The sequence below is a fragment of the Euprymna scolopes genome, chromosome 35 (genome assembly GCF_053919585.1).
Source record: "Euprymna scolopes isolate OS-2025 chromosome 35, ASM5391958v1, whole genome shotgun sequence".
In the NCBI taxonomy this organism is placed as follows: Eukaryota; Metazoa; Mollusca; class Cephalopoda; order Sepiida; family Sepiolidae; genus Euprymna; species Euprymna scolopes.
In genome coordinates, this window is record NC_136516.1 from 31,398,482 (window position 1) to 31,412,488 (window position 14,007).

The following is a 14,007-nucleotide window of genomic DNA, read 5'->3' on the forward strand; positions in this document are numbered from 1 at the left end:
CCCAAAATTGTCGGAGGAGTTTGGTAGAGTTCTTAAAGGTCAAATCGTTGAAATTTGACCCCTTAACAGCCAAATTTCTGGCTGACATCTGTCACATCGATTTTCCCAAATCTCAGTACCCGGTATTTCAAATTTTGAGTCTATAGACTAAAAATTGACAGAGTTATTGCGTAGGGAAATGTACACAGACAGACAGACACACAGAAAGACAGACACACAGACAGACACGTTCACTTTTATAGATATATAGATTGTAGGATATTTCCTATTCCTTTGTTTATTGCACCCCCCCCCCTTCTTAACACTTAGTGACTCAAGTCCACCTCAGGTCCAATTTATAGTATCATACAGTTGAGCATTCTAGAGGTTCGCAGAAACGGAAGTTCAGGCTCTGAAGGTTGAACAATAGTGAATGAACATGCAATTTTATCAATACCCACCATTCAATTAACAGTAAACGATATTTCTATAAGATAATCAATATATGTTGTTGGCAAAACATTTATTTCTCTTGACAAAAATCAGCTGATAATGTCATAAAAATGTAATCGATTTTATCACAAGATCTGATTTTTTTCAAATCAACTTAGCACAAAAACCTGACTTGATGCCATTTTCTAATTCAGCAGTGCAAAAATACCCTGTTGCGATATGCTAGCTAACCACTCACACATTTGTAAACAAAAAACAGGCTATCAGCTGAAACCTGACACTTCCGGAAACACGTCACGACCATGTGTGCTATAAATAGTAACAATTTTTCTTCAACAATGAAGGAAAAACACGAAAACTCATTTTTCCATAACTAAGCAAAAATAATACACTTGAATTTTGGATGGAAAATAAAATATATACAAACAATAAACGCCACACACCTTTTGCTTGTAAGAAACCCGACCAAAAATTAAGTCATTCATTTGCTCATCAAACCAGTCGACTGTAGCATGAGCATTTCCCCATGAAACAAGTGACGTCAGCAGCAAATCGGTAGTTCAGCTCAGACGTTAGGAGCACTCATCCCAACTTGACACTCGTCAAGTCAGCGGACCCAGTGACTGTGAGAATCAGGGGCAACTGCAGCAGTGCTCAAACAGTCCTTTTCAGGGCTATTCAACAACCTAATTATGCGATGTACAAACTACCAGAATGCAATGCACACTCCACTTTCTGCTGCTACTTGCACCTTGGGACTCCTCCTCATAACCTGCCACTTTAGTTTCTGAACTCGCTCCAACTCCAGCTTACTTCCAGCGACATCACTGCCTCCAGCACACTCCTGTAGCTTCCAGCAACTTCAGCTTACTCCTGCGGCCTCCATCGCATCACTTCTGCTCACCCTTGCAGCTTCCAGCTTACTCCTGCAACCTCCACGCTCATCCCTGCAGCTCCAGCATTTCCAGCCACCAACTTCTGTGGCCCACTGATGTCTAGATACTTGTTCCAATAGCCACTAACGTCCGACTACCAGTTCCAACATCAGACATCATCTATATGACGGATCAACCTTGGCCACGTCATCCTACCACAGGGACGCAATAATTTCAACCCTGCGAGACGTCCATTTTTGCTCCAAGTGATACTGATATGTATTGCCATACACTTTACCAAATGAAAAAATGGCAGATATGTAAAAAAATATAAAAACAAATCGCACATAATATTTCAACATTGTTTTTACTTGTTTTTCTTGGCAATTTATAACTAAAATAAATTGCGGCTTCACTTAATGCAATAACTAGCAAATTCTAGCCTTGCTACAAATATAATTTGCTGATTTCTTTCTGTCCTCTGATGAGAAGAATAGCAAGAAAAGCATTCTTTGAAACTCCGCAGAATCAGATCTTTGTAAATTGTTTTTTAGAGTATTCAGTCGAACAATAAATTTTGATTGTAAAGTTCAACTTACAGTTTTTAATTTTCTTTCTCTTATAATAAGCTCTACTATCTATTGCGTATTGAGCTTTTTTATTCGGTTGGGATTAAATTATCTATATATAAATACTGGTATTTATATTAGATTGAACTTTACCTTTGCGTATATCAGGTAAACAGTAAACACTACATCCTTTTGATTTTATTACTTCATATATATATATATATATATATATATATATATATATATATATATATTTTTTTTTTTAAATTTATTTTTTTATTTATTTTTTTACAAGGTGGTCACCACTTATCAAGGCCCGGAAGCCACTCAGGGATAAGGGTTATTCCAAGTACAGTACGTTAGTGTGGAGATTTAATAAAGTGTCTACTTAAGGGGGCGGTTCATCAGGAATTTGTTTACGTTGAACTTGAAGACATCCAGGTTGTAGTCAGGTGGGAAGCAGGCAGACGGAACAGAGTTCCACAGGCGTGCTGTTCTAAGAAAGAAGCTTTGTTCATGGAATCTACGTTTTGATTTAAGCACAGATAAAGAGTGGGGAAAACTTTTGACAGTGGATTCAAATATATATATATATAAAATATCGGGTTACAACGCATCACCAGGAACATATCTCTGCCATAACCCAAGAAACTCCTGTATTCTAAAAGAAGACATTGGAAGAAATAACCGTCCAATAATGATATACGTATCGAATAAATATTTATTTGGTTTTCCTTTTAAATTTTTTTTTAGAAATATTCAGGAATAAATCGATCATTTCATTAGTGTTGAATCACTGGCAGCTATTTTCATTATTTATTTATTTATTTATTTATTTATTTATTTTTAAACATCTTCTTTGATTTATCTCCATTTTGTATCCATTTTTTATTTATTTTTTCAGGCAAAGAAATACAACGTTATTGCATTTGCTTATTAGCCAATCACCAAGTTTATGAAATTGACAAGATTTTCTTCTCCCTTCGCCCAAATTAATTTTTTTTCCAGTTACTGTTTTGTTTTTTATTTTATTATATTTTTTTCGCTTCGTTTCGTTTTAAGGTAATTTTGGTTTTTAATTTGTCTCTTTTTCGTTCTACCTTTCTTGTGCGAATCAGACAAATCGAATTTCTTAATTATCGAAAAACACTAGATTTCCTATTTTTGATGCGTCCTCGAACTCATGTAATAGCCTCTATCCGTCGGTAGGTTAGTCAAGCTTAAGCTTGAACAGCATTTTTGTTGGTCTGTCATGTTTGTTTAAATAAATAGCATTTTCGTTGGTCTGCCATCCATAAGTTTAAAATAGCAATTTCTTTGGTCTGTCATATTCATGGCTTAAATAAAAAGCATTTTCGTCAGTTTATCATGTTTATGGTTAAAATAAATAACGTTTTCGTTGGTCTGTCACACTTAAATTTGAAATAGCATTTTCTTTGGTCTGTAATTGTTATGGTTTAACTAAATAGCATTTTCGCTGGTCTATCACGTTCATGGTTGCAGTAAAAAAAAGCATTTTTGTCAGCCTGTCATGTTTATGGTTTAAATAAATAGCATTTTCGTTTGTATAAACAGCATTTTCGTTGATCTGTCATCCTTAAATTTGAAATAACATTTTCTTTGTCCTGTAATGTTTATGGTTGAAATAAATAGCATTTTCATTAGTCTGTCACCCTTAAGTTTGAAATAGCATTTTCTTTATTCGGTAATGCTTATGATTGAAATAAATAGCATTTTCGTTGGTCTGTCATTCTAAATAAGTTTGAAACAAAACTTTCTTTTGTCTGTCACATTTAAGTTTGAAATAATATTTTTTGTTGAACAGTAATGCTTAAATCTCAAATAGAGTTTTCTATGGTCTGTCAGATTTGCATTTGAAATAGCTCTTTCCATGATCTTTTATGTTTGAAATAGGATTTTCGATGGTCATCTACGTTTTGGTTTAAAATAGCATTTTCTTTTATGGTCTTTCATTTTCGGACTTTTAACATGAAGTTTTCTTTTGTCGGTCATGGTTTCCACTCGATTTACGAAGCTTGCAAATTTAAAATGTCACTAACGTTTGAAATCAAATTTTTGTTGGTTTATCATGTCCTAAATAGTACTTTCATTGGAGTACTTCGCTAAAATTTTAAATTACATTTTGCTCCTACTGTCACACTTGCTGCATGACCTACCCTTCTCAATACATTTACTTAGATACACAGCAGAAATGTTTCAGACCCGACTTATCTCCTCTTTGTTGATATGTAGTAGGCGCTACTGTAGACGATATAAAAAGCACAGTAAATTCACCTTCTATTTCATCTGGACTTGCTGCTTCACTAGACTCTCTTTTTTCATCTTGGCTGCTGATGAAGACACTTAACCAACATGTGTGTGAACCACATGAACGCTATACAGTATGTAAGACATTACCCTCAACTTATACATGCACACATATGCTCAATTTTCATACTGGTAGCATTATATACCATTCTCAACACATTTTCATAGATACTCACCAGAGCGTGTTTTAGACTCTCATTATCTCCCTTTTGGTGGCGTGTAGTGGGTGCAACTATCAGTGATATAAAAAGTGACGTACTGTAAATTCACTCTCTTATTCATGCAAATTGACTGCTGACAACATCTCACCATCTTTCCTTCATTCTGGTTACTGATAAAGACACTAACCAACATGTGTGGACTTGACACAAACGCTATACAGTATGTAAGACATTCCCCTCAACTTACACATGCACATAAACACCTGCACACACCTTTCTAAGACTTTGTTTTATGCATTCTCATGGACATAATTTGATTCAATGTAATTTCATTTAGGTAATCGATCGAACACAAGAAAGTGTCGATCTATCTATTTAGTTATCTATTTCTGTATCGATCTATCTCGGTCTATCTATCTATCTAACTGGAGAGATGGACGTGAGATGAATATGAAGAATATTTATAAGATCTGTCAAAATATGGTAAATCATATTGTAGACACGTTTACCGGAAGAGATGGTCAGCTGATCAGATCTACGTGTGAGTCACGTGATCAGGTTAGCTGGAGATCTTAGAGAGTTGACATTTGGGCGTAAAGAAGAGCGGACGGTTTAACACGTCGCCCCCCACCCCCACCTTCACTGAGGTGGGAGCTGACGTGTGTGAAAATAGAGACCTAGAAGTAAACCACGCAAGCAAAGATATTCACTTTCCATTCTTCTGGAAAGTGAATAAAAACTATATAAAACCAACCAGCGTTCTTGGAAGTGATTGAATATTTGTCAAAACCAGTGCCAGCCTCCCCTCCAAGAACAAGATGAATTCCAGGTGGACAAGATCAACGCATGAAGTTAAGGTACGTCAAAAAATACATGTATGACACGCGCACGCACACACACACACACACACACACACACACACACACACACACACACACACACACCAGCATATGAATAATTAGATATGAATATATCATAAACAGACAACAACAACAATTCTACGCTTCAAATACTGAAGAATCACCAACAATAGATGGCCCTGTTGGTGGGGCATTAGAATACGCTGACTGCCCTCCTGCAGAGGGTAAAAGTCCCTTAATGGGGGTCCTGGATATGACCTTAAACTATATCCAGTGGTGAGGCCCTAGCTTGTGGGCTTTGGGGAGTGTGGAGCCACCCTTTAATTACCATTGCTCCCAGGTCCACTCTGATCCGGAGTGGTAGTACCTGTTAGGGTCCCAACTATGGGTTGAATAGAAACTGTCGTGAAAACAACAAATATATTCTATTAAAAAAAAATTTCTTCAAAATCTTTGGATTCGGCATTAAATAACCCGAAAAGGGTTGATATGCCGTAAAACAAAAACAACCAACCAACCAACCAACTAACCAACCAACCAACAATAGACATTTAGTGATATGAATATACACATCAGGATGAACCCTTCACTTCAAGTACGCATGTCAACATTTAGACATACTTATACAACATACACCGTTTTCGTGTCTTTTTTATGGAACCCAATAATATAACAGATGCTGTCAAGACTAAGCCTCTTTTCCTTAATAATTACAAGAAACCTTCTAAACCAGTGATTGTCATAGCTAATGATACATTATCTGAAAGCTCTTTGTTCAAACAACTTGGCTTAACATTCACAGGAAACATGAATTGGAACAAATATATTGAGCACATTGCCAAGGCTGCAGCGAAGAAAATTACTCACACCTGAGAGTATCCTGTACCTCTATACCATTCGCCCATGCATGGAGTATTGTTGTCACATTTGTGGTGGTGGTGCATCTGCCACTAGTCTCTCACTCTTAGAGAGGGTTCAAAAAGTCATCAACCTAATACGCCCTGCACTATCAACAAAACTCCAACCTCTGTCCCATCGCCGAAATATTGCATTCTTGTGCCTGTTTTACGAGTATTTTAATGGAATGTGCTCCGACAAACAGTAAGCACTTGTACACTCTCGGCATAAATACCCTCGACTAATCCAACAAGTAGCAAAATCCCACCTCATCACTGTAGAGATCCCTAGATACTAGAAAGCTTTCTACTCGACTAGTTTCTTCTCTTGAATTGTTAGACTTTGGAATTTCCTCTTGGGTCCCTGCTTCCCTGACTGTACTGATATGGAGAAGTTCAAGTGTAATGTGAACAGACATCTCGCTGCTCAACTTCCTACACAGCATCGCTGTAAGTATGGTCTCAAATAGTAGTTTCTTATGTGAAAGTGGCATTCTGTCTTATTTGGGGAGGGGTGGGGCAATATAGCAATAAAAAAAAAGTGAGTTCTGAATTTTTTTTTTTTTTTTCTGTTATTTACCTGGTTTGTGAATAATAAATTTTTTTTTTTTTTTTTTTGCTTATTTCATTGTTGGTCCCCCCCCCCCGACAAAAGGAGGTTGAACCTGTAAATTCACCCCTTCCCGTTCATCTGTTCGTACTTATCAATAACTACGCCTTGGAATTTTTAAAAATTTTGCACAAATATTAAACACGATCTGAGTAAAAAAGAAACAGAGCGGATTTTCCAGGAAAACTGGTCTTTTATGCTTAAGTTTAAAACAACGTTCTTTGGCCTGTCATGCTTATGTTTTTGTATAACATATTTGTTTGCTTGACACATTTACGTTGGCCTGTCATACTTAGATTTTACAGAGCATATCTGTTGGTTTGTCACAGACTTACTTGAAATAGAATTTTCTTTGGTCTGTCAGATTTACGTTTAAATATAGTATTTTCTTTGGTCTGTCATACTTACATTTCAAATTGCATTTCCTCTAGTCTGTCACATTTAAGTTTGAAAGAGCATATTTGTTGGTTTGTCACATGCTTAAAATAGCATTTTCTTTTGTCTTCCATGCTTATATTTTGAATAGCATTTTCTGTGGGCTGTCACACTTACATTTCACATAAATTTTCTCTGGTCTGTCAAACTTACGTTTGAAACATCATTTTCGTCAGTCAATCACACTTAAGTTCAAAATTACATTTTCTTTGGTGTCTCACACTTAAGTTTTAAATTGCATTTCCTTTGGTCTGTCACACTTAAGTTTGAAATAACATTTTATTTGGTCTGTGACAGACCAAATAAAATGTTATTTCAAACTTAAGTTTGAAATTGCATTTTCTTTAGTCTGGCATGCTTAAGTTATAAATAACATTTTCTTTGGTCTGGCACACTTAAGTTTGAAATTGCATTTTTTGGTGCGTGCGTGACACTTAAGTTTGAAATAACATTTTCTTTGCTAAACGCGTAGATCGAATAAACGCACCTTAAAAGTATTGTTGTGTTTCATTTGGTTGTTATTATTTCTAAAAACTTTCTTTCTCGATATTTCAAGTTTTAAAAAATAAAATAAAATTTATATCTCAAAGGAATCACCAATTAGAATTCAGGTCCTATATTAATCACAATTATTTTATATAACGGATGCAGCTAAAAATACGGAGAGAAGAAAAAAGATGGTGATAGATGGATAGATACATAGAAAGAGATGACTATATAGATAGGCACAGATAGATAGATAGATCTGTGTGTGTGTTTCTCTCTCTTCTCTCTCTCTCTCTCTCTCTATATATATATATATATATAGAGAGAGAGAGAGAGAGAGAGAAAGGAAGAGAGAGAGAGAGAGAGAGAGAGAGAGAAAGGAGAGAGGAAGGGAGTGGAAAATTACTATGCTAACTGGGAAAGAAAAAGGAACCAGTCACTGATTGGCTGATACCTTAGCTGCCAATCATCGTTCATTCCGCCCTTTTATTTAAAAAAAAGTCAAATTTGAGTGTGGTCGTGGTGACATAAGAAAAGAGGGGAGAGGGAGAAAATAAGTTGAAGGAAGAAGAGAAAACAAAACAAAATCAAGAATCATGATTTCTGTTATTTAATTATATTCCCGGGGGGAGGGGGGGGTTGTCCCTTAATAGAAATAGTGCAAGTAAACACAACAACAATAACAGTAGTAAAAATCAGCGTTGGGACGATTAACCGAAATCAGAATCGGTGAAAATCGGAACATTTTGGGTATCGGAATCAGTGCTGGAATCGGAAAAATTGGTGCCTATTTTCAGTTGCCACATACGATTCTTTTAGCATTTTCTTGTGTTTGCTTTTGCTTAAAACTTATTTTTCCATTGCTGGTACCTATGATGAAATAATATACATTAAAATATATAGATCAGCCCAGCTACAAGTGCATTTTTTACGTGTGCACATATTACATGGATTTTTACAGTAATCCGAAAAAAAAAAAAAAATGATTAAAGAAAAAATAATTAAGAAAAATGATAGTATAACTAAACATTCAGCGACTATAAAAGAATCAGAATCAATAATTGTATTGGAATCAGGAAAAATACTGGAATCGTCCATCACTAGTAAAAAATATGTTATGATGAGAAGAACTTTACATTTAGTAATTTGCTTATATTATTATTGAGAGAGTGTCACTTCATGAGGGAGGAGAGACCGATCCAATTAAAATATATATATATATATATATATATATATATATATATATATATATATATATATATATATATATATATATATATATATATAATTTGAACAAACAGTTAATAAAATATGTTAAAAAACACTTTGAAATGAGTTAAAAACATATTTAATCTGAAAAGGAAACACTGGATAAATGGATAGTCCTTAATCCGCGGAGTTTTGAAGAAACACTTTCTTTCTCATCAGAGGGTAGGAATTAGCAAAATGCGGGATCGGATTTTGCATGCAGAAGTATTTGATGAAACAACAAGTAAGTCAAAGATCTTACTTGAAAACAAAAAAAGTGAAGCAGAGGGAATATGGTGAAGAAAAAGGTGATTACACATGAATGGAAAGTATTTCTTTTCATATTATAAGCTCTATTTCCTATTTGGTTTTATCGAGCTTTTACATCTGGCTGAGATAATTTTATAAATATTAATTCTTTAATATTTATAATATATTTTAATTTTACCATCTTGGATCATTTTGGTAAATTTAATTGTAATTTTTATTTTATATATATATATATATATATATATATATATATATATATATATATATGTATGAAGCGAGCTAGTCGCCAGACAAAATGACGCACAACTCCCTTAAATTAATTTTTTAGAAAAATTAATAAAAATAAATATTCAGACTTGGTACATTAAAGGAAATGTAAGTTTATTTAACATTTCTTGGCGTTCCGTTACACTCATATGTTTGTGTCCATTGAAAACAAAGAAATCCTTATGGACTGGGTATATGTTCCTTTTGAGCGTAAAATAATTAGAAGAGAAAAGAGAAATGTTTTTCTTTGTGAATGCATTTCGTGTAAAAAGTGGAGCAAAGAGATAAAGAAAGTATTTTTTTTTGTTTCGTTTAGGAGAAATTATCATAATGTCTTTGGTTCGGACGCATGCGAAAAAAGGCTGCAGCGGTGAAAAGCACGTCTTATCTCATGAAGTCCAGTGGAAAGAAAGAGGAAGAGAAACACCTCAAATTTTGCGCAATAGTTTTTTTTTTTTGTTCGGAAACGGTGACATATCAAAAAGTTCCTGTCAAATTTTAGTTCCGGGGTAGGCGCTACATATATATATATATATATATATATATATATATATATATATATATATATATATATATATATATATATATATATATACCTGTTCACTTACACCTTTCATGATAAAGCTAGAACCCAGAATTAGATAGAATCAAGCAATTGTATCGACAACGGACAACGCCAGACCCAAAGTGGGTTTTGACGTACTGCATCTCATCAGTGACATGCTCCGACATAGGTGCGAACCCAGATCGTTGCACGCATGAAGTATGCAATACTGACGACCTAACCATATGGGCCACGGCGCAATCTATTGGCTATGCCTCGATTTTTAAATTTTTATATTTTTATCCAGTTCTACATTCTACGATGTGACAAGCAACGCGTCCTATACAACTAAGATAGTTACTGCTGGTATGCCGGCGGTAGGTATCACATCTACAAACATTAACTGAAATTAGACGACTCCCCAGACACAATTTCGGAACAACCTATTTGTTGAGGGACATCAAGTCCCTACGAAGGATGAACCGCTTTTTCTACACATATTAGACATTAATGAGATGCAGTACATTGAAACCCACTTTGGCGTCGTCCGTTGTCGATGCAATTGCTCGATTCTATCTAATTCTAGGTTCTAGCTTTATCGTGAAAGGTGTATGTGAACGGATATTTATATATCTATCCATAATTTCCTCTTAATGTCTAATATATATATATATATGGACTTCCGGTTCTTTGACTGTCATGGCTCTTGTGGGCTGCGACGTTGTTTGGCTGTGGAATTTATTATATATATATATATATATATATATATATATATATATATATATATATATATATATATATTAGTGTTGGGACGATTATTTAGAATCGGAATCAGGAATCAGAAAAATCGGAACTTTGGGTGGCATTGGAATCGGTATTGGAATTGAAAAAATTGGTGCCTATTTTCCAATGCCAAAAACGATTCTTGTAATTATCATTTTTATTTAATTTTGTTTAAAGCAAAATTTTGTACTGCTGGTAGTTATGATAAAATAATAAATATTTATTGATTTCAAATTACCGGAAACACTAAAATCGATAGATCATCACCTGCAATGTATTTTTACGTATGAGAGAATATCTGAACATTGCTTTTTTTTTATAGTAATCAGGAAAAATAACAACTATATATTTAAATATTTAGAGATTTATAAAGAATCAGAATCGGAATCGGTAATTGTATTGGAATTGGGAAAATATTGGAATGGTGCCATCACTAATAAAAATATTGTTATTACACATGGCAGTACGACTATGACACAAACATCAAGTCAGCTGAATAACAAACATAAACCGAACGTTTCCGTCTATATGACTCAACATGAACAATACCGTCAATGTGACCTGACATGTTACCAAACACTTCCATGGACATGACTCAGTATGATCCCAAACAATTCCATCGACATGACCTGGCATCGTCCTAAATAATTCCGTCAACCCTGGCATAATCCCAAACAACTCCATCAACATAATCTGATACAGTGCAAACAATTACGTTGATATGATCCTGCAAAGAGCCTAAACAATTCTGTCAAAATGATCGAATACAATTCCAAACAACTCCGCAAATATGACTAGACACGATCACAAACAACTCCACTGACACAACCCAAAGCAATGCAAACAATTCCATCGATATGACCCGATACAATCCCGAACAACTCCATCGACATGACCTGACATGATGCAAACAATTCCGTCAATATGACTTGACATACTACCAGAGAAACCTCGACAGTTACTGAACGATTCTGGCGTCATCTTTTTGTAACCCTGGAATGAAACCATTTTTGCCGTAGGTGGGCCCGACTAAGACACTGAGACACAAGTCTTGAATGCATCTACGCATGCCAGTTTCGGCTCGCTGCTTCTAAAATCATTCAGTCGAGAAATAAAAATCGTCCGACTGATGTTATTTGAAAGTCTTGTTGTTTTTGCTCAGGCGCAGCAATCAAGACAACATTGGGTAAGGCAATGTCCATCCACGAGCCTGTTTGACAAGAACTTTAATGAAATATGCTCTGATGAGCTCATAGAATTTCTACCCCTCGATGTACATACTTCTGACTAACCCGACAAGCATACCACTCTCGTCTTCGTAGCTACTTTTTTGAGTTGGAAAAATAGGAGCCCTTACTTTTTAAACGACTCTAAAAATCTTAGGAATTTATAAGACTCTCCTGGATTAGCCAGTGTGAATTGTCTTCCCTTGCCTCTTTTAGGGTCGCATGGATAGGTAAAAATGTATACCCAATTATTGCTCTATAGCAATCATACGAGTCAGGCCATATATATATATATATATATATATATATATATGTTTCTTTTTTTTTATAATTCTTCTTTTTTTTTACAAAGGCCACTTGAGGATAAGGGTTCATGAGTGTACAGTAATCAATGGGATAATATCATAGTAATCGTTAGTAGTGGAAATTTAGTAAACTGGATTACTTAAGGTTATCAAGGACTTGTTGACGTTGGACAAGGACGAATATATTGTAGTCGGTTGGAAAGCAGGAAAACGGGACAGAGTTCCACAGGCACGCAGTTCTAAGTTTTATTCATTCCAAACAAGACATATTGCGATTTGGATGTAAAAGGTTACTATTTAGGACCATATCTACCAGAATAATTGTAGGGAGTTGAGCAGCAAGATGTCTGTTCACATTATGTTTACATTTCTGCATGTCAGTACAGTCAGGGAAGCAGGAAACAGGGAATTCCAAAGTCTAATAGTTTGGAGGAAGAAACTATTTGAGTAGAAAGCTTTCCAGTATCTATGGATCTCTAGAGAGTAGGGGTGGGATTTTGCTGCATGTCAGATTAATCGAGGGTGGGAGCTCCTTCAGTCTTTGACAGACTATGGATACCCATGAAGGGGTGCCAGCATGTGAAATTTTTGTGGCAGGAGGTGCGCATTCTCCAACCACACCTCTCCTGAGTCAAAATTGTTAAATACCAGTGGCAAGTGAAGTGTCTGTACAGGATGACTGAAAACAAATGCCGAGATAAGCGGAGAGCACATACAGCACCTAGAATTCCCAAATGGTCACCCATCTGGTACTAACCAGGCTCAATGTTGCTTAACTTCGGTGATCTGATGAGAACCGGTGTGTCAACGCGATTATGCCGTATATTGAGGGTATTTATGTTGAGGGTATACAAGTGCTTTCAGTTCATCAGAGAACAATCCATGAAAGTACCTTATCCTCGGGTGGCCTCTGGGCTTCGATAAGTGGTGACTCCTTTGTAAAAAACAAAAAAAGAAAGCAAAAAAACAAAAAAACAAAAAACATGTAAAACAGGCACAGGGATGAAGCGATGACACAGGGGTTGGGGCTTGGTTGGCAACAACACTTCATACATGGATAAGTAATGGTTTGCTTGAATGTGAGATTTCTCTCACAAGGTTTTTCCTCTCGGCAGAATGGAAGAAAACCAAACAGAAATTACAACAAGCTCACCTTAAGACTTTAACGTAAATTTTATTAAAGTAAAAAAGGTCCATAGTTGTAAAAGATGTGTCATCTTCAGCTATCTGCCATTATGGGCGGGTAACATCCCCGAAGGGAATAATAATCATCTTCGATAAAGGCTGGGTTGAAATTCCCATTGATGAAGAATGCGCAGGTTGGAATGTTGAAGTGACTTCCAAGATGGATACTGCTAGCCGGGCATCCATGAGGTGTCCTTTAGAGCCAGTCCAATGGCGGACAAGGCAGGTCAAACCATAGACCTTAATTTCGTCTTGACAGACATCAAATTGTAGCACAAGCATGCAAATATAATTCGCTCTACTTAAGGGCATTGGTAATTCCAATGATGATGTTCTCCTCCACGTTTAGGCATTAAAGTGTCTCAAAGCAACAAAGTATTCTTCGCTGCCTCGAATTCTGATTCTGATCTGAAAAAGGGAATATTGGCACCAAGAACATTCTCGGCAGTTATAACATGAAATTTGATTGGTTAAAATAAATCCGGGGGCGGAAAAACCGCCCAATAAAAAGCTTGCTTATTTCTGCA

General features: G+C 35.6%; 1 pseudogene; it reads right to left on the minus strand.

Moving 5' to 3' along the window:
• Positions 1–13,004: 13,004 nt before the first annotated feature.
• Positions 13,005–13,121, minus strand: LOC145260145 (5S ribosomal RNA; annotated as a pseudogene).
• Between the last annotated feature and the right edge of the window lie 886 nt (positions 13,122–14,007).